Source organism: Opisthocomus hoazin, chromosome 22 (assembly GCF_030867145.1).
Source record: "Opisthocomus hoazin isolate bOpiHoa1 chromosome 22, bOpiHoa1.hap1, whole genome shotgun sequence".
NCBI classification, from domain to species: domain Eukaryota; kingdom Metazoa; phylum Chordata; class Aves; order Opisthocomiformes; family Opisthocomidae; genus Opisthocomus; species Opisthocomus hoazin.
Genome location: NC_134435.1, coordinates 8,757,204 through 8,775,526, shown reverse-complemented (window position 1 = coordinate 8,775,526; position 18,323 = coordinate 8,757,204). Strand labels below are relative to the sequence as shown.

The window sequence follows — 18,323 nt, the reverse complement described above, 5'->3', positions numbered from 1 at the left end:
ATGAGCAGGGATGTCTTCCACCAGACCAGGTTGCTATGAGCTCCATCCAACCTGGCCTTGAACACTGCCAGGGAGGGGGCAGCTACAGCTTCTCTGGGCAACCTGTGCCAGTGTTTTACCACCCTCATGGTGAAAAATTTCTTCCTAATAGCTAATCTAAATCTGCCCTCTCTTAGTTTAGAGCCATTCCCCCTTGTCCTGTCACTACACACCCTTATGGAAAGTCCCTCTCCATCCTTCCTGTCGGCCCCTTCAGGTACTGGAAGGCTGCTCTAAGGTCACCCCAGAGCCTCCTTCTCCAGGCTGAACAGCCCCAACTCTTTTAGCCTGTTCTCACAGGAGAGGTACTCCAGCCCTCGGATCATCTTCGTCGCCCTCCTCTGGACCCGCTCCAACACATCCATGTCCTTCTTATGTTTGGGGCTCCAGAGCTGGACGCAGCCCACAGCCAGGCCCTCCTCTGCAGTGCTTCGATTCCTCCGAACTGTGAATACACCACACAGGGATCTGACAGCGCTGTTATAGCACTGGCTAACACAGCCAAACCTTTTAGTTCAGGCAATTGGAGTTAATGCGGTAAGATGTCGAAGCACAAGGTTCAGTCTTCCTTGCTGATTATCCATTCATAGGATTCATTCCTCTTGTATTATACTTGTCTCTTCTCTTCTTTACAATACAGTCTCTTATTACTTTCTGTATTGAAAATGATAACAACAAACACTTCTCCTTCTTTGGGAATATCGTCTTAGTTGATTTTATCACCGTTTATTTACTGTACCATCACAAAACCTAGATTATGATCTCCCCAGGTGAAGCAGGCAGGAGGATGAAACAGAAGCTCTTCTGCTTCGACCGCTTTGGGCAGGCAGCACTGACAAAACTGAAGCAGAAGGGCAGGACACAACCACCGAGCTTACTTGGGCAGCTTTCAGGATTCGCTTGCATTGCTGCAGTGGCATTTCAGCTGTTTCTTCAGCTCTTCACACATAACCATTTGTGCAAGTAAGTGTATTCTTAAATGGACTCCTGCTGGTACTGAGACAACATTATGGGAGACTGAGGGAATCTGGCTGCATTTATTGCAGCCAACAGTTCAATAAAGCAAAGGCACGGTTCCCTCTGTGTGACACTTCTCAAGTTATGACTTTCCCTCTTGCTGGTGTCCTCATATTGCTGCTTTTCGAACACCTTTCCCTCAAGACCCAAAAATCCTCCGTAATTTCCTAGCTGACTCAACTAAATCTAAGTTCCACGGAAGAACTGAGGCATACGGAGCCCAAGAAGTGAGCGCGGTCACACGGTGTGCAGCCTCCCCACGATCTTTCTGAGCTGCTTTTTGTTTGCTCTCTGCAGGGAAGCCACATCTTACATAAACCTTCTTCTGATCCCTCCACCGGTATCACCCCTTGGCTGGTTCCTGTACGAGAAACTGAAGGTTAAGATTGCTGCTACTCACTTTCCCCCCCCCGCCGTCCGATTGAATTGCAGATCACATGGAGGAGAAAAAGCTTGCAAGGAGTGATTGACATTAAATAGTGCTACCTGGGATATGATTCCCTCTGCCCTTCCAATTGCAATAACTGCCTTTCCAATATCTGTTAGAATTTCTTTGTGGTAACAACAGTCACAGCGCACAGCCCCAGGGCTCTGGCACATGCACTCTGGTGGCTTTCATTACGGTGACTTAACACGCTGCCTGCCCCATGTTCTCCTTGGAGATTTCTGCCCAGGGACACAGTATGCTCTCATCCTCAGCGGTGCAGCTCACATGCTGGTGTCTACCCCGAAAAATGAAGGATGTCGTACTTGCACTAAGCTCCCAGGATCTGAGCTGCAGCGGCTGGGATGCAGGCACACGCTCCCTCCTGCCACCTCTGCTGGAGGCAGGATCCTCCAGAGGAGAAGCAGACTGCTGAGGTCAGTAATGTCTTAAGTCACTGTAGCTAAATTCACCAGAGGATGTGTCCAAACCCCAAGACAGCTCGGCTAATCTGAGGATAAAATAATTCCTAAGAACCATGGCCAGGTCACTCTTCAGCTCTCTGACACCTCAGTGACTCTTCAATTTCTTTGATGTCTTGGCTGTCTCAATATATTTGTTCATCTGTTAATCTTGTAGCTCTTCTGCTCACTGAGAAATAAATCTTGTAAGCGCAAAACGGCGTCCAGACACCACAGTGCAAATGTACTCATTTGCAGCAGCAGCAGCAGCTCTCCATTCCTGCCCTGTACTGGAGCAGCCTCCCAGTCCCACACCAGTGCTTTACTGCAGAGTGAGGAGAGCTGGGAAACTGGTGAAGGTCTTCCCACAGTGCGGGGGATTAAGAGGGACCTTCTCCTTTCATATCTCCCCTTGTGCACACAGGTCCCCATAAGACCGACATGAGTTAAATTCATGCTTTGAACAAGCTATTAAGTACCTGGGACTCTATTAGATAACGTTGTCCCAAAGTTTTATTCTCTTTTCACGTCTAACAAAGCGACTGAGTTGTTATCCCTCCTCTACCCAACAAAAACCTACAGGCAGGATAACAGCAAGACTAAGACTAAGACTGATGAAAATCCACGCAATTAGACACATCTTAAGCTCTACAGAGCTTCATGCCTCATAGAGGCACAAATCACCCTCTTGAGCACCTCCCGATCGTCCCTGCTGTAACGTGGGACAAGCACCCAGCGCCGGGGCTCTGCTGCTGCTCCGTAGCCCACCCCACTCCCTGCAGTACCACCCGTGCTTTTGAAAGCTAGCTGAGCTGACCCCCACTCTGTCATCCTAAATCACTAGCTCAGAGAGCTGCAGTCTTGCTGAGATGCTGAATTAACCAAAACCCATCCCTTTAATGCTAAAAATATCATTTTGAAGCTCAAGGTTGTTTTTTTTTTTAGAACCTTGAAACTATGGAAGTGAGTACAAGTACTAGAACAGCACAGTGTAGCTCTTCCAACGATGAGACACTTGGGCGTGCAGCCCATGTGCCGTGGGTTTAGAGTCTGACTCTTCCCTCTCTTACACCTGTTTGATATTGGTGTAACTGTTTGCATGGGACTTTTGCCCCAGTTTATGCTACTGTAAACAAGGACAGAAAGGTCTTAATCAAATTTTCCTTGGCATTTGAGGGACATATGATTGTAAGGGATTTCATTTGATTATTTTCTGATATCCTGAATGAATTCCTGAGAGACCTGTCTTTAAACCAAGAGCTGAAAAATCTATGCAAAGCCAGAGAAAGCAGTTGAGGAGTTTATGCTCTAGGGGTTTGAGTAATGTTTACTGAATGCTTTCATTTGAAGTGAGCGTTTAAAAGACACTCTGCTCTTGAACCTAATTCTGTCTTTCAGAGCAGAACCAATTTGGAGACTAATAATGAAAGAAAATGATTTAGCGATGAACAGATAATTTGTTCAAAATCAACATTTGTTTTCCAGTGTGATACTCTGGAGCTTTCAGTAGGATTCACATCTCCCGCTTAGGTGTAAGTCCGTACTTACAGCAGTAGGCTGGAAAGGCGGCTGCATGAATATAGATTGTTTCATTATTTGCTCCTGCTCTTGAATTTTCCATCCCAGCAATTGGCACCTAAGCCCTTTTTATTGACCATGGGTGCTGCTTATTTTTGCTCCACTATTTCCAGGACTGGATTCTGACTTCTCTCACAGAGCTGAGCAAGGAGGGTAAATTCACTGCTATGCACAGAGTTATGGCTTGTTGAATTCAGGACGAGATAAGCTACCGCCATAAAATTCCTCCTGTCCCACCTACCAGCCTTCTAGTAGGTGGATGAAGAGAGAGTGTCCTGTCTGGGTGACTACTCGCAACATGGGAACGTCTCCTGTGGATCCCAGCATGTAACGTGGGCCCAAAATTTTAACAGGGAAGAAACAAGTGACAGGATTTTCAGATCTACCAAAGTCCCCAGGTTCCACTTGCTACAATGGGTGTTAGGTACTTCTGAAAATCCCATTGAGCACCTAAATGCCATAACAAATCTGACCCTTAATCTCAGTTCCTAGTTCTGCAACAGAGGTAATAGCACTTCCCAGCTCCACAGGGAGGATGATAAGATAAATGCATCAGCGGTTGTGAAGCGGTTACACAGTGTAACAACTGAGCCCAGGTAAGTACCACAGCCAAAGATAGATGGCCGGCAGACAGATAACTGATCTTTCCAAAGCTGCAATATTAGGCTCTTACCTTCATCAAAATTACTGTTAGTCTTGTTCCTCCCACTGAGCATATCAATGTACTAGATGATGTATGCAGGGGAAGCCCTTCTCCAGCTCACCTTGCTTAATGGACAGTGCTAAATGTGCCTCTTAAGCCCTTTTACTCAAACCTACCACCAAAGCATCTCACATTTTAAAGAGAGGTGATGGCACATGTGCATCTTGCAGTGACCCCTCTCCTGCTGTCACTGGAAATTCTGTGCTCCTGGGAATCAGCAAGAGAGCAAAATTTTCAGTGCCATCCCTGCCTTGCTTTGAAAACTTCAGCAATAATTTAAAGGAGGTCAGCATCTGAGTTTGTGTTGCGGTTTCAGCGCAAGTCACTCTCTTGGAAAGCTCATTACTTACCCAGATTTCTAGTTTTCATTTCCTTCACCATAAACAGTCACATGAATCACTCCAGTACCATGGATTATATTTCCTCCTCATCACTCACCTCGCCCCCTCCAGGATACTGCATCATTTTCCTTACTATTATGAACAGTCTTTGGAATTTGGGGAGAAGAGAGGATATTACAGATGTGAAGGCAGTACCACCAGCACCTAGTAGTTGCTGATGTGCTTCCAATAAAGTGGACATAATTTCCTTAAAAAAATAAAGTTTAATGTGAACAGTTCAGGGCAAAATCTAGCACCCTGGTCCAGCATCGATGCAAACAGGACTTGCAATTCGTGGCTGGTACCAAAGGCTGCAGCACGGTAGAGGGATGATCCTCAACATGTGAAAGGACTTAATGTGAACTGGGGACCTGTTGCTGCTACTTTTTAATTTTTTTTTTATTACTTTTATTTTTTGTATTACTTTATTTTTTTAAAAAAAAAAAAAAAAACAAGGAATTGCCCCAAGCTTCAGATTTTCATGTCCCAACAGATGATGTTTCTGTGTGGAGCACAAACTTTCCTTGCAGTACGGAAATAGAAAGAGAAGTTTACTCTCAGGAGGAGAGGAGCATATGATGCAGCAGTGTGGTAACACGAGCTAATTTAATTTTGGTTAGAAACCTCTGGACTGAGATCAGAGCATGTATTACTGCAGCTGTAGCCCATTATTTCTAATGACTCTAATTATTTCTTCTGGTATCCATCTGACCAGCTATAAGATTTCACACTGAGCATAAAATTAGGCAATGTTACCACTGTGCCTGCTTACATCTCATACAACTGGTAAATTATGCTAGCAAGTAAATGTAGAGCTCCATCAATTTGCCGGTAATGAACCAGTATCTCAGGTTGAAATTTGTTTTCACTTTTAACTCCCTTGTTTCAATGAAATCAATGGGATCACCCATTGGCAGAGACTTAAACTTCTGATTCCACTATTTGTGTGTTACCTTATATATGTATCTATTCATAGAAGAAAACACAATACTTCTCTCCCTGTTAACTGGAAGTTAATTAGCTTTTACTGAATTGCAAAGAAACCATGCTCAGTTTCTATTTGTAGAATGCTTTTAAACCTTTTTTATTTTTTTTCCAATTACCTTACCTTTTGCTGTAGTGGAACAGAAGGAGTTTGGGAGGAAGAATAAGGGTTTGGGTCTGGACTCACCTGGTGAAAACCTCAACTGATCATAAGTTTAAGCAAAGTCTTGTCATCTCCCAAAGACCAAAAGGCTCTGCCTTAAGCTCTGCCCTTCGTCAATAGATTTCCTTCCTACTGGGAGTTACTGCCAACTCATCAGAACAAAATAAGCTAAAAGATGGCAACAACAGTGAGCCTAATATAAAACAGGAAAGTGAAAAAAAGGGAGCTGGCCTCAGTACATCAGAGTAAGAGGTTAAAATCAAAGAGGGAAAATACACAAAGTCTTTTTCCAAGATCCCCGGATTTTGACAAAATATGATGTACGTGGCATAGTACAAAAGCAGCAAGTACTCCGAGAGCTTAGGGAAGAGATCATCACTAATAAGAAAATACCTATCCCTGTTATTTATTGCCTAGCATTGCCATAAATCTTGTTTTCAATTACATTTTAATGAAACACACCAATTACTGTTTGAATGGGGACATCTGATTACAGTCTCAATCAACACAAATAAATCTTGCTTATGGAAAGTTTCCAGGGTATTTTCTTTAGGAACATTAATTACAGAAGTAAACAAGGCTATATTATTATCATGTCATCCAATTGTAAATCCTGCCTATCGCTGTAAATACTGTTCAGTTTGAGAGTATGTCAGTTCATCACCATACAGTTTCCAGAGTTTATGCTGCAAATCTAGTAAGTGACAATTCCAGTGCAGCCATACTCTGAAACAGATTTTTATGGCTGGTGGTCCAAGGCCTCATGTAATTCCTAATATGATCTAGTGGACAATGAATGAAAATTCTTTCAGCTATCATGCAGAAATCATTGTTAATTCCTAAGGAAAATCCAGTTAAATCTGTCAAAGATCTGACAGGAGTGGAGGTCTAATGATGCTTTATTGGAATTACAATTTTTTAATCGAGCCAGAGATAAATCTGGTTCAAAGGGCGAGGCGTACAACACCTTTGCTTCTCTGCATTTGGGCAACACACATGCTAAAGAGATTTTGTACAAAGCTGAGTCAAGAGAAAAGAGAAAAAGGAATTCAGAGGTGGGCCTGTATGAATCTCATGAAGATCAACAAGGCTGAGTGCAAGGTCCTGCACACGGGCCGGGGCGATCCCAAGCACAAACACAGGCTGGGTGGAGAATGGGTTGAGAACAGCCCTCAGGAGAAGGACTTGGGGGTGTTGGTTGATGAGAAGCTCAGCATGACCCAGCAACTTGTGCTCACAACCCAGCAGGCCAACAGTCCCCTGGGCTGCATCCCCAGCAGCGTGGGCACAGGGCGAGGGATGGGGTTCTGCCCCTCTGCTCCGCTCTGGTGAGATCCCCCTGGGAGTCCTGCATCCAGCTCTGGAGCCCTCAGCACAGGACAGACCTGGAGCTGGTGCAGCGGGGCCAGAGGAGGCCACAGCAATGGTCTGATAGCTGGAAGAGCTCTGCTGGGAAGAAAGGCTGGGAGAGCTGGGGCTGTTCAGGCTGGAGAAGAGAAGGCTGTGGGGAGACCTGACTGCAGCCTGCCAGTACCTCAAGAGGCCTTCAAGAAAGCTGGAGAGGGCATGGAGGAATAGGACAAGGGGTAATGGCTTCATCATGAAAGAGGGTAGGTTTAGATTAGATACAAGGAAGAAATTCTTCACTCTGAGGGTGGTGAGGCCCTGGCCCAGGTTGCCCAGAGAAGCTGTGGCTGCCCCATCCCTGGCAGTGCTCAAGCCCAGGCTGGATGGGGCTTCGAGCAACCTGGTCTGGTGGGAGAGGTCTCTGCTCACGGCAGGGGGTTGGAGCGAGATGATCTTTCAGGTCCCTTCCAACCCAAACCATTCTATGACTCTTACGATTCTATGAACTGAGAAAATACTATGAATTACCCTTGTGCTTAACATTGTTCGTAAGCTTTAGTACTTCCTTGGATAGGGAACCTAGTGATCATGCTGCATTAATAGTCCTGCTTGGACTCTGCAAGTGCTGCAGTCCCTGGTGGATGAACGAACGGGTGAGTCTGTGTGTTCATGGATACCTGTGGGCTGGCTCCGTCCTCCCCTCCCAGTGCGCTGCATCGACCAACTCCTGACCATTTCTCCCTGCTTCAGCTCTGCTAATTCAATCTCAAGCTAATGCCTTAAATCTCATTTTACAACTTTCCTTTTCTCTCTCTTTTCTTTTTCTTTTAAATAGAACCCTTACAGCTGCAAAACAAAAAGAAGTGCTTAATCACAAGAAGTGTAATAAATCTGCTGCTGGTTTTGCTAATTTCAGCTTAGCGTCAAACGAACCAGTTTATATATTCTTCACCTAGTTTGATCTGCAGGTACTGTGTTTGGTGAACTTTTCCTAAACAGAGTCCATGCTAAAACAACACCCTCCTGACCATATAATGGAATTATCTTAATATCTCTTCAGAGACTACATCGCCGAGAGGAGGGCTAACTGAGCAACAGGAACGGTTTGAAACCATTGCGAAGCAGGTCAAAGCCAGGATGAGGAAGATGCTCAGCTAATATTCAAAGAAGATTTGAGTGAGTGTAGACAAATGAGGAGCCAGAGGAGTTTGTAGGTACAGTACTGACTTGCAGTGCTAAGCAGGTGAGCACCAGCTTTCATTTTCCTCTGAAAAAGATGTCATTCCTCAGCAAGAGGAACAGCTGGAGCATGCAGCTCCTCCCAGCACACTGCAAATCCCCCGGTGTAGTCTTCCGGTACACTTTGCAGCAGCTGAGGCTTATTCAGAGCACTAAAATGCAGTAAAACTAGAAAAACATGGATGAACCAAAATACAATTGCAAATTCTTTGTGATTGCGTACCATGCTACAGCATGGGAATTGCTGAAGGAGATGTAATTATGCAAGGTTGTCCTAAATGTTTTAGGGTTTGGTTTTTTTTTTGACTTTTTAAGTAATCTCTGGAATGGTTTACAAGAAGCCAAATACAGTATATAGAAGACAAAAGCAGAGATCAAACAAAAGATGTCAAATTAATCTAGGGAGAAAAATGTACTGTGTAATACTACTGAGATCTAGTTGCATTACGAACTGGAGAAATGGTGAAGGGTAGAGATTGTCAAAGAAAAAAGTACAAGATTAATGTTTAACAAAGTGGAGGTATGGCTGAGAAAATTAAAATCATCTGGATAATTAAAAAATTCTGTTGCTTATAAATTAAGGAAGGAAATTATCATAGAAATTGGGAAACAGTCAAAAAGGATGTGCGGTAAATACAGATGCGGTTTAAGAAGATGATGTGTTTAAGGGGCCAGGGAAGGGATTCAGGGATGCAAAATGAATTATTCCTCTTTTAAGTGTAGACTGCAACTTCATTCTCCTCACCCGGTGGGTTGTGAGCAGATTGGTCTTGCTCCGAATCCCGACTGTGCCTGACAGACACGAGCGGAAAGCTGTCTGCAGGATTATCCCCGTCCTGCCGTGCTCAATTTTTCAGCCTTAACTGATAAGCTGGAGCATCCAGAGCCATTAGAGTGCACGTGGTGGGAAACCTCCACGTAACACGGGCTGGCTGCGGCCAGAAGAAGATGCTTAGTGGCTGGGGGCTGCATCCTGAGCAGGCACCATGTGACCTTGCACCACTTGGCAGAGGTGTTATCAGCTGAGAGCACAGGCAGGATTAATAAAACCATAGCAAGGGAAGGTCAGACTGAGAAGATCCAGCCCTGTACGTTACCATAATCTCTGCCAGGAACCAGCCACATGAGGCACTACGAAATACAGGAGTAGAGAGTCAGTGCTGGCTGGAGGAAAATCAAAGGACAGATGTCCCCTGCCCTGGGCACGATCAGAAGTGGGACAGTAAATGACATTATCACAGAGCTCTAATTATGCCACAGCACTTCTACTGATGCCACTAGTTGGATCTTAAGAGCCTGTAATAATTTTTATTACAAAAAACCTCACCATCAAATGTCTCTCATCACAAGTTACGTAGTCTGGGTCAAAACTGGTGAAGTAATGGTCTGGAAATTCTTTTATGGCTGCATGTGCTAACGAGAGGGCTTGGAGCTGCAGCATGGCCACGCTTCTCCTCCTGCTGACCACAGCTTCTCTGTACTCCCAGCGTGGCCAAGTAACAGACTCGGTAGTTAGATATGCCCCATCTACTACCTAAACCACTGTTTTTTTGCTTGTCTGATATACCTTGTTGTGTAAGTTATTGCAATAAAATAAAACAAATTGAAACAAAATAAAATCCTTCGCCTGTTGGGTGCATTAATGAGCAGGCTCATTTCACACATGGAGAAAAATAATTACTTTTTGTCTTACCTTAATTGCCTAAACCACAAATGCATTTTTCAGAAACAAAGGTTGGGCTGGTGTAAGTTTCTAATTGCAGGTTGAAAGCTTCTAATTAAAAGGCACAAATGGGAAGAAATTCTTTCAACCAGAATCACATGAGAGGCTGCTAAGATTGGGTATTATCTTGACGTACCGTCACCAAGCCAGGGAGGAGAAAAAGAAATGGAAACAAAGCATTGCAGCTCTTCATCGGGGCCACTGGCACTGCTTGCTACCTAATGTCTGTTGCCATCAGGAACACGGAGGAGACAAACACATCGCAAAGTAGGTTTGTGGGGCCACCGAATTTCACAGCAACCCCGAGTGTCATTCCAGCAGGGAGAGGGACAGCCATATCGTAGCCTGGAGCTGACAGCTGAGGCTTAAATGGGCTTTTTCCTGAAGTTTATACTGGCTTCTGGGTGGTGGCAGGAGGACAAAAGACACCTGAGTTGGCCTAAAATTATAAAACCCAATGGGAAGATGGTACCTGAGTCTGCTAAAACTTGCTAGATTAACCCATAAAATATTTGTTAACAGACATTATACAGTGCTCTACTTCGGGGTGACTTCCATGTGCAGCCAGTGGTTGACCACTGGGTCAGTTTGGACCAACTCTCCACTACTGTCACGGCTTGCTCTTCTGCTCTACTTTGGAAGAAGACTGCACCATACAAAACTTTTATCTTATTCTTCTGTTTTTTCAGGGTGTTAAATAATCCTGCTGATCAGACCAGCACATCATCACTGACAGAGAAATCACTTTCTTGTGATAACCCAACGTGCTCAAATGAGAGGATTACTGGCAGGGGTGCAGTGCTATGCAAATATTGCAGTTATTATTCTCAATATTTTGCATGAGTCTTCTATATCAGAACTGCTTTATGAAGATAAGAAACATTGATCTAGATTTCCATTTTAAAATTCTTTTTGAAGTCTATCTGTCATGGGATTTTTACCTGCCGTTTGGTCAGACATAAAGGAAAAGGGTCAGGTAGATTAAAATCTCACGTGGATAGCGCACAGGTTCAGCCTGCAGCGCTTTCCGCGGTGATGATTTACTTTTTCTCTTCTCCAATGATTTATTCTATTCCTTCTAAAAAGATTTGACTTCATAGTAAATCACTTACAATGAGAAATATAGAGATAGCAAAACTAAAAAGGATTTGAAATGGTAGAATATAAAACGTGCTCAGAAAAGAGGTGTGTCTGCATGCATCATATCCTTTGGAAACACGTACAGACTTGCCTAAGTGGATCTGAAGGGCTTATTTAGCATGACAAATTGGCTACAACCTGATGGCTGTTTCTGAAAACCCATTTATAGACCTTCAGACACTTGCACTCCTGTGGCATATCCATTCACTGTACAGTCAATTTATAACGATTCCACCAAATGAAATCTTTATTAACAAACTTATTGACTCTGGTTTTCACTTTTTGTCCCGCCTTTTAATTAACTGCAGTAATGAGACAAGCGACATCCAATATAACAACTGACCAAACGTTTTGTTTAAAACCTGCAGTTAATTTCAAGCAACTTCATGAAAATGAAGGCTGAATTGCTATTTGCTAAACGTCAGTTTTCACACTCTGTTGAACCTTTTCTGAAGCTTGTCAACCACAAGTCTGTAGTCATTTTCCCCTCTCTGATCAGAGCTATGTAGAGCATCTAACAGGTTTTCAGTCACCTTTCATTTTTATGCAGAAGATGTACCATTTGCTGTCCTCAGTACACTTCACAAAATGGTAAACACGCAGAAATTGTAAATGTAAAGGGATGCATATGCCAAAGTTGTGGCCTCTTTCACAGTGACAACTTACACAGCAATACAGTGTACGTCTGCATGTGTAACGCCACAGAAATGATCCAAACTCCTCCAATCCAGCCCACTACTACACAACAATCCTGCACTATCCGCTTTTCAAAAGTGCTGGGCTCCTGCTGAGAGCTCGGGAGGTGTCTCACCCTCCAGACCACGCATTCACAGCCTTGCTTCTGGATTAGAGGCACAATTCCTACTTCCAGCTGCAGCTCCCTGCCCGGTCCCTGAGTTGCCTGGCAGACACATAGCAGCCTCACTTAATCACACACTTTATTGTACAAGCAACTGCGACCACGCACAGAGATGCAGGACTTGGCTCCAGTGAAAAGAAATACCTTCTACAGGGTCAAAACCATGGTCAATCACTAAATGTGACCTAACTTCTCCTGGTTTTATTACTATTTGCTAAAGCTGGGATAGCAAAGAGGCATCACAAAAGATGCTGTCTAGGTCAGGGTATTGTCACTGTCTAGGTCAATAAACAGTACCCAGCCTGATTTCTGGCAGAAACCAGCCTGGAAGTTGGTTGCTCATTCCTGTATCAGACCCAGCTGAACTGAAACCTGTCTTTTAGCATGACAGCCAATTTTTAATAAGCACCCACTGATGTAAGATTCCTCTACAACCCTCTGTTATAGCACTGCTTCGTAACCTCTTTTGACAATTGGGAAAATTTTCCTGTGTACAACTCACAATGTGCAGCAGAGAATACAAATAAGTGAACACAAACACACCTTCTCTGAAGAAACACCAAGACAAAGCCAAGGAATGGGCAAGACCGCTGAGGACAGAGACAGAGAGGGGCCCAGTGCTCCTCCATGTGACCAGCTGCCATTTCGGCACGAGGAGTTTGGCAAGGCAACGGGAGGGATGGGGAGTATTTGAAGAAGTTAGTCCCACAGCTCTTTGACAGCCTAGAACTGAAAGTCTTAAAGCTATTTGAGATTTCCAACTAATCTCTTGCTTTCAAATATGCAAAGGAAAAAAGGTCGGGAAATGGTGCAGAGAAGAAAATAAAGGGATTGTGTGGGTGAGTGGAGGGAGGAATGGAGCAGAGAGAGAAAGAGATCGGGAAGCAAAAAAATCCCCAACCTGCTGAAAGACAGAGTACAGAGAAGTCTCCAAAGGGACTACTTCAATTATGCGAATGGGATGTTTTGCAAATTCTTAGCATCAATTTATCTTCAACTAAAAATGAAACTGTTTTCTGTTTATCTTCTGCATATAATCACTCCTGAGTAAAACATGCGTTTCACAGTAAGGTTTGGCAATCTTTCAAGAGGGAGAGATATGCCAGATGATATTTCTTTTAACTAAAAGAGAGACTGAGTCTGGTGGCAGCAATTCACTGTGTGCTGGGAGATGACCATATTGGCATGAACCCACCTCTGCATAGGACAGCTACATCCCTGTCCTGCTCCACCTGGAACTGGTGCAAACTGGGAGCTGTGAAGCACTGCTGCTCACAGGTGCTTGTCTCCAGCAGCTGTGATCCCTTCTCACGGCTCTGCTTTACGCTGTTTCACATGTGCCACTGTGCTATCGCTGGCATCCATGCTGTAGGTTGTTGACTTTGGTTTAAGGTATAGAAGTCTGTTCTCCAGTTGCTTGCATCAACCACAGCAAAATGAGAAAAAGTTCAGCATTTCTTGACTTCCATGAGGTTCCTTCCATCTCTCCTTGGGCAAGTCTGCCTTTTAACTGTAATAACCTCCCTTATATGACTTTTTAGCAGATAACAAAGAGACAATTACAGCTGCTAATGGAAGAGGTCAAATGGAGGTGAAACGAAACAGATTTAAAAAAGAAATGAAGAGTCTCCATAACACTCAGTGGCACAACCACTTCCTAGAACAGGTTTTTAGCTGGGAATTTCATTTCACTTTACCCTATTTTATTTTGCTTTTAAAGAGAGAGGCAGGCAGGTAAGAGGACTGATTTTGTGGCTGAAGCACTGGAATTCAATTTGCAGCCCCATGATAACTGCCTTTGCGACCACGTGAGAGCATCCCTGGGTTTGTTGCAGTAAAGCGGTGGTGGGGATGGCTCAGCACAGCCCAGCAGGAGTAACTCTCCCCAACACAGCAAAGTGATACAGGCAACTTTTTGCCGCTGATTTTTCCGAGTGCCCAAGCCAACTCATCTGAAAACTTGCTCATAGCAGGGTGCCACCGCTGCTGTACAGCATGGCCTTGAGCTGTTACCTCCACCAGGAACTTCACCAGATGGCTTCATGCGGTGGGAATGCCCCCAGGTACACAGAGGTAACTCTAACAACTTCCCAAGTACTGCCTTTACAAGAAGGCGATAGAATTACCTTGGAAACATAACATGGGAAGGGAAATTAGACCTTAAAATCAACATTAATTCTTCCTTTTCCTGGTCAAATAAAATAATAATGAAGAAACATTGCAAGAGAAAAAAAAAAAGTGGTTATTTTACTGCCTTTGAAACCAACAAAAATCAAAGCTGTAAGGTGTAATTTTCTTTTTCCTGGAATTCCTTGCTTTTTCTGAATTTCCTGCACCCTCATGGTATCTCTCAGCAGTCGCATTAACACTATGTATTGATTGTCTGCTTGGTAGGCAGCAGGAGGGAAATAAAACAGACGAGAACTTAAACTCTGTTTGGGTTTCTCTAGCACATGTGGAATATGGACAATTTTCTGTGGGTGGCCACCACTGCTAAAACCTTCCTGGTGAAAATTACTACAGACTCCATTTGTATCAGTATACCAAAGCCACCACCAAGCCAGAGAGGACACAAGTTAGGGTATGTTTCTTCCCTTCTCTTTAAAATGCTGGTGTGTTTCTGTTCTTTCAAGCAAGAAATACATGAGATGTCTTGATTTCTGCCACTCAAAGCTGCCACTCTGCCAGGTTTCCAGGTGTCACCTGCTCCCCACAGACACAGAAGTGCTATATGCTACAGCTGGCCCGCCACAACCCTAGCACGGCGAACACCAAAATTCAGCATTCTTGTAACAACCCCATGTCCCAGCAGCCAGAAGCAATTAATTCCAGTTCCAGGATAGCGAATCCAGTTCTCACTTCATGGCCCCAAGGAAATGAGGACATCTGTGTCACATCCACGCACTACACTGAGGAGCCATGTCCAACACTGGACCTTCCAGTTCAACCCAGTACCACTACCCACTTGCTAATGTTACCCAGCGTCACTGCTGGGATAGAACACTGGAATGAGTCAATCTAAAGGATCACTTGTTTTGACACTGAATATCAAGCCTGCCATACAGAGCTCAGACAAATCTATATATCCGTATTACAGAAATACAGTAAGTAATTTCCTTCAGAGAAATTTCCTTAGTAGGGAGAAGGCAGTCAAAGCTGACTACCTTCTATTCCCCCTTTCCAAGACGGATAAGGAAAGCTCTCAACATTAACGACTCACAGATTTTCCCAGTGTTTCCTTTCATTTTTTCATGATCAGACTTCAGAGTTGCCCAGATATCAAAATACAACTTCTCAAGTTGGATCCAAACATTTATCAAGACTTGGCTGCCATCTGGGAAGGTGAAGAACCAACAACCCTAAACCCATGGCTGCACATCAGCGTGCCAGGGAAGTGTTTAATACTGCCAGCCCAAAGCTTCAAAATGGGAACTTTGGTGTTTTTTGAGCTGCTATTCTAAAATATATTCTCACGTCCATGCAACATCCCAGCATCCCAGTTCACTGTGGTGGACAGTATTTGTTTTTCAAAGCAATTTAGAAGTGCTGGAGAGGCAATGGCCTGAGAGTCAACCTGGGTTTTCTCCTGCCTCAGCCCTTGCATTGCTGTACACGACCAGAAAGTTCATTTCAGCATGCTGTGCCCAGTCTCCTTTTTCTGTTCTTGTTTGCTCAGGACACAGTTAGGTGCAAGGGCTATCTCTTTCACTGCCTACACAGCGTTACGCACAGTACGAACTGGTTACATCTACAGCATTTAGGAACTAATCCCATGTAGGAAAATATTAGCCAAACGTGCTCTGGTTACCCAAGCCGAATTAGCTGTGAATTGGAAGGGAAAATATTTAAAGTAACAGGACCATTAGAAAAGACTGGAGGTTTGTAAAGATGTTTACATGCTTGCTGTCTTGTTTTTAAAATTCTGGTGTTGCGTCTTCCTCTGCCCATTCCATGAGAAGGAGGTAACTGTATCTTATCTTCATGCAGTATCTGCTGCTGGATCTTCTGGTCTAAATGATTTTCATTCTTACATAACACAGCACATTAACGCTCAGGGGAAGGAATCTATTTCATCCCTGGACTCAATAAAACACTGACAATGGGATCATGAGTCCCATCACACAGGTCTCTCAATAGAACCTGACTCTGCCGTAAACAGGAGGGGAGAGGGACACAGCTGCCTCTTACAAAACTTGGAAATTGCCAAAGAATTACTTTTCTGTCCTTCAGATATTATTAAGTTCACTGCAGTTCTTCCCTCCATCTTACTCCAATGATTCCCACAGTCCTCTTTCTTCCTGTGCAATGCTACAGAACAAGTCACCAGGTACAAACAATATTTGCCATTACCCTAAGCTGAACATCTACAATTTTTAGTTTATAGGTGATGACAGTAATGGAGTACCCGGGGCAAAACCACTGAAAACACACAACCCCACCCCCCAACCAGTATAAACATACTGTGCCACTTCAAAAGAGTTCAACCAGCCCCAGCCCCGCAGTGATGGAGGCGGACGAGGTGCAGCCTGCCGCAAGCCCAGGTCCCCCAGGAACACTGCCCGGGCTGCAGGGCATGGCCACGTCGGGCAGGGGCAGCTCAGGCAGCGGGGATGTGGAGGCAGACCTGGGGGCAGGTTGTACCCAGCAATTGCTGGCCATGTTCTTAGGATGCTTCTACAGGTGACAGTACACAGAGCATCTCTGCCTCCTCTAACGGCTGTCTTTTATAAAGCAGTCACATCCTAACAGTCATGCTGGTTTAACTTTACTGCTCTAGTTAGAGGTATAATGTGGGGAGAGCTTAAAGAGATGTAACTGGACAGGCCTGTTTTAATTGTTCCCACTAGACCTGCACTCTGTGACCTTGGACATCTACAGAGCCATAGATATGAGCTTTGGTTGCTGTTCCCATAGTGACTGGTAGGAAGAACACACTGGAGGGTGGGGTAGGAATGCTTCAAGCAGGCAAGCAGCAACCAGAAATGATTAAGTTCAGAAGCTCTGGGGACACTAATGTCATGGCAGGCTAGCCAACCTAGAAGATAAACATTGCTGGGCACTACGAAAATGATTTTTCTATTTGCTTTCCACTGAGAGAGTGAACTAGGCTACACTACAGGCACTACACCTGGCAAATGAGACCGTGAGCTCTTCTGCGGCAAATTTACCACTCCTTTCTGCTGCTGGAGATGTCAAAGGTACTAGCAAGTCCTGCCACGTTTGTGCTGTGCACTTTTGCTCTTGAGGAACACCAGCCCCCGAGCTCAGTTAGACCCGCAGAGCAGGCACGGCTGATGCACGGCGAACATTTCTATGTGGAGCAACGCACAGCGTGGGAGGCCAAATCATCCCATGCAAAGCTGCCAGGTACCTGGGCTGTCCCTCTTCCAGCGCCAAAGCCAGCGTGCTAACTTCTATAGTGCTCTGCATCGTGCACCGAGGGCTGGCACAGGGTTTGGTGTGCAAATGGGAGACCTTTGGCATCCCACTCCAAAAGGGTAAGGACCTGGTGGATGTGCTCGGGGAGAGGAATGCAGCTTGTGCTGCGCCTGTGACACCCAGCTCTCGGTCTCACTGTGCTCTGTGCTGTGGATACAGAAATAGTTCTAAACTCTCCTCTTTCAACACAAGAAATGGTAGGGATTCAGGAACAAAGTAGAGACACATGCTGGTGTCCTGACTGTATATAAAAGTAGCTCTGGAGTATTTATATTAGCAGAATGCACAGCAGGAAAAGCTGAGCCGTGCTAATGGCAAAGCTGCCGGAGTATTTCTGAGTGACTTGCTCAATAGAACAGCCTGGGGTGCTCGCTGGCTGCCCATCCACACGCAGCTTTGTTAACTCCCCAGCAATCAGGGCATCACACCTCACAGAAGAATGGAATTTACACATGGTCAAATCTAGCATTGTCCATAGATCTAAGTCATAACCCCAAAAAACACAACAGCCTCACCATCTCCCTGAGTATATTAAAATGGTTTGGAACAGAAAATAGCTGTTCTACCATCCAGGATAAACCAGTAATTACTCAGATGGAAAGTAACACTGAATCTACCTGTCTATACACTTTGTACGCTATCCAAAGTCTCCAATTCACACATATTAAACTCTTCAGACTTTGGTATTGTGGTAACTTCAATGCCAAAAGAAAACAGATAAGCCAATAAAAGAGGGTACAATTACAAGGCATCACTTCTCCCCTACCACGTATAGCACTTTCGCATATACACATACGTCTGTTAAAGATCCATGGAAATTCTGTATA

At 44.5% G+C, this 18,323-nt stretch overlaps 1 protein-coding gene across 9 annotated transcripts in view; it reads right to left on the bottom strand.

Moving 5' to 3' along the window:
- SGCD (sarcoglycan delta) overlaps positions 1-18,323 on the bottom strand; it is a 359,505-nt gene that overhangs the window by 11,690 nt on the left and 329,492 nt on the right. The gene's annotated exons all lie outside the window — the stretch shown is intronic.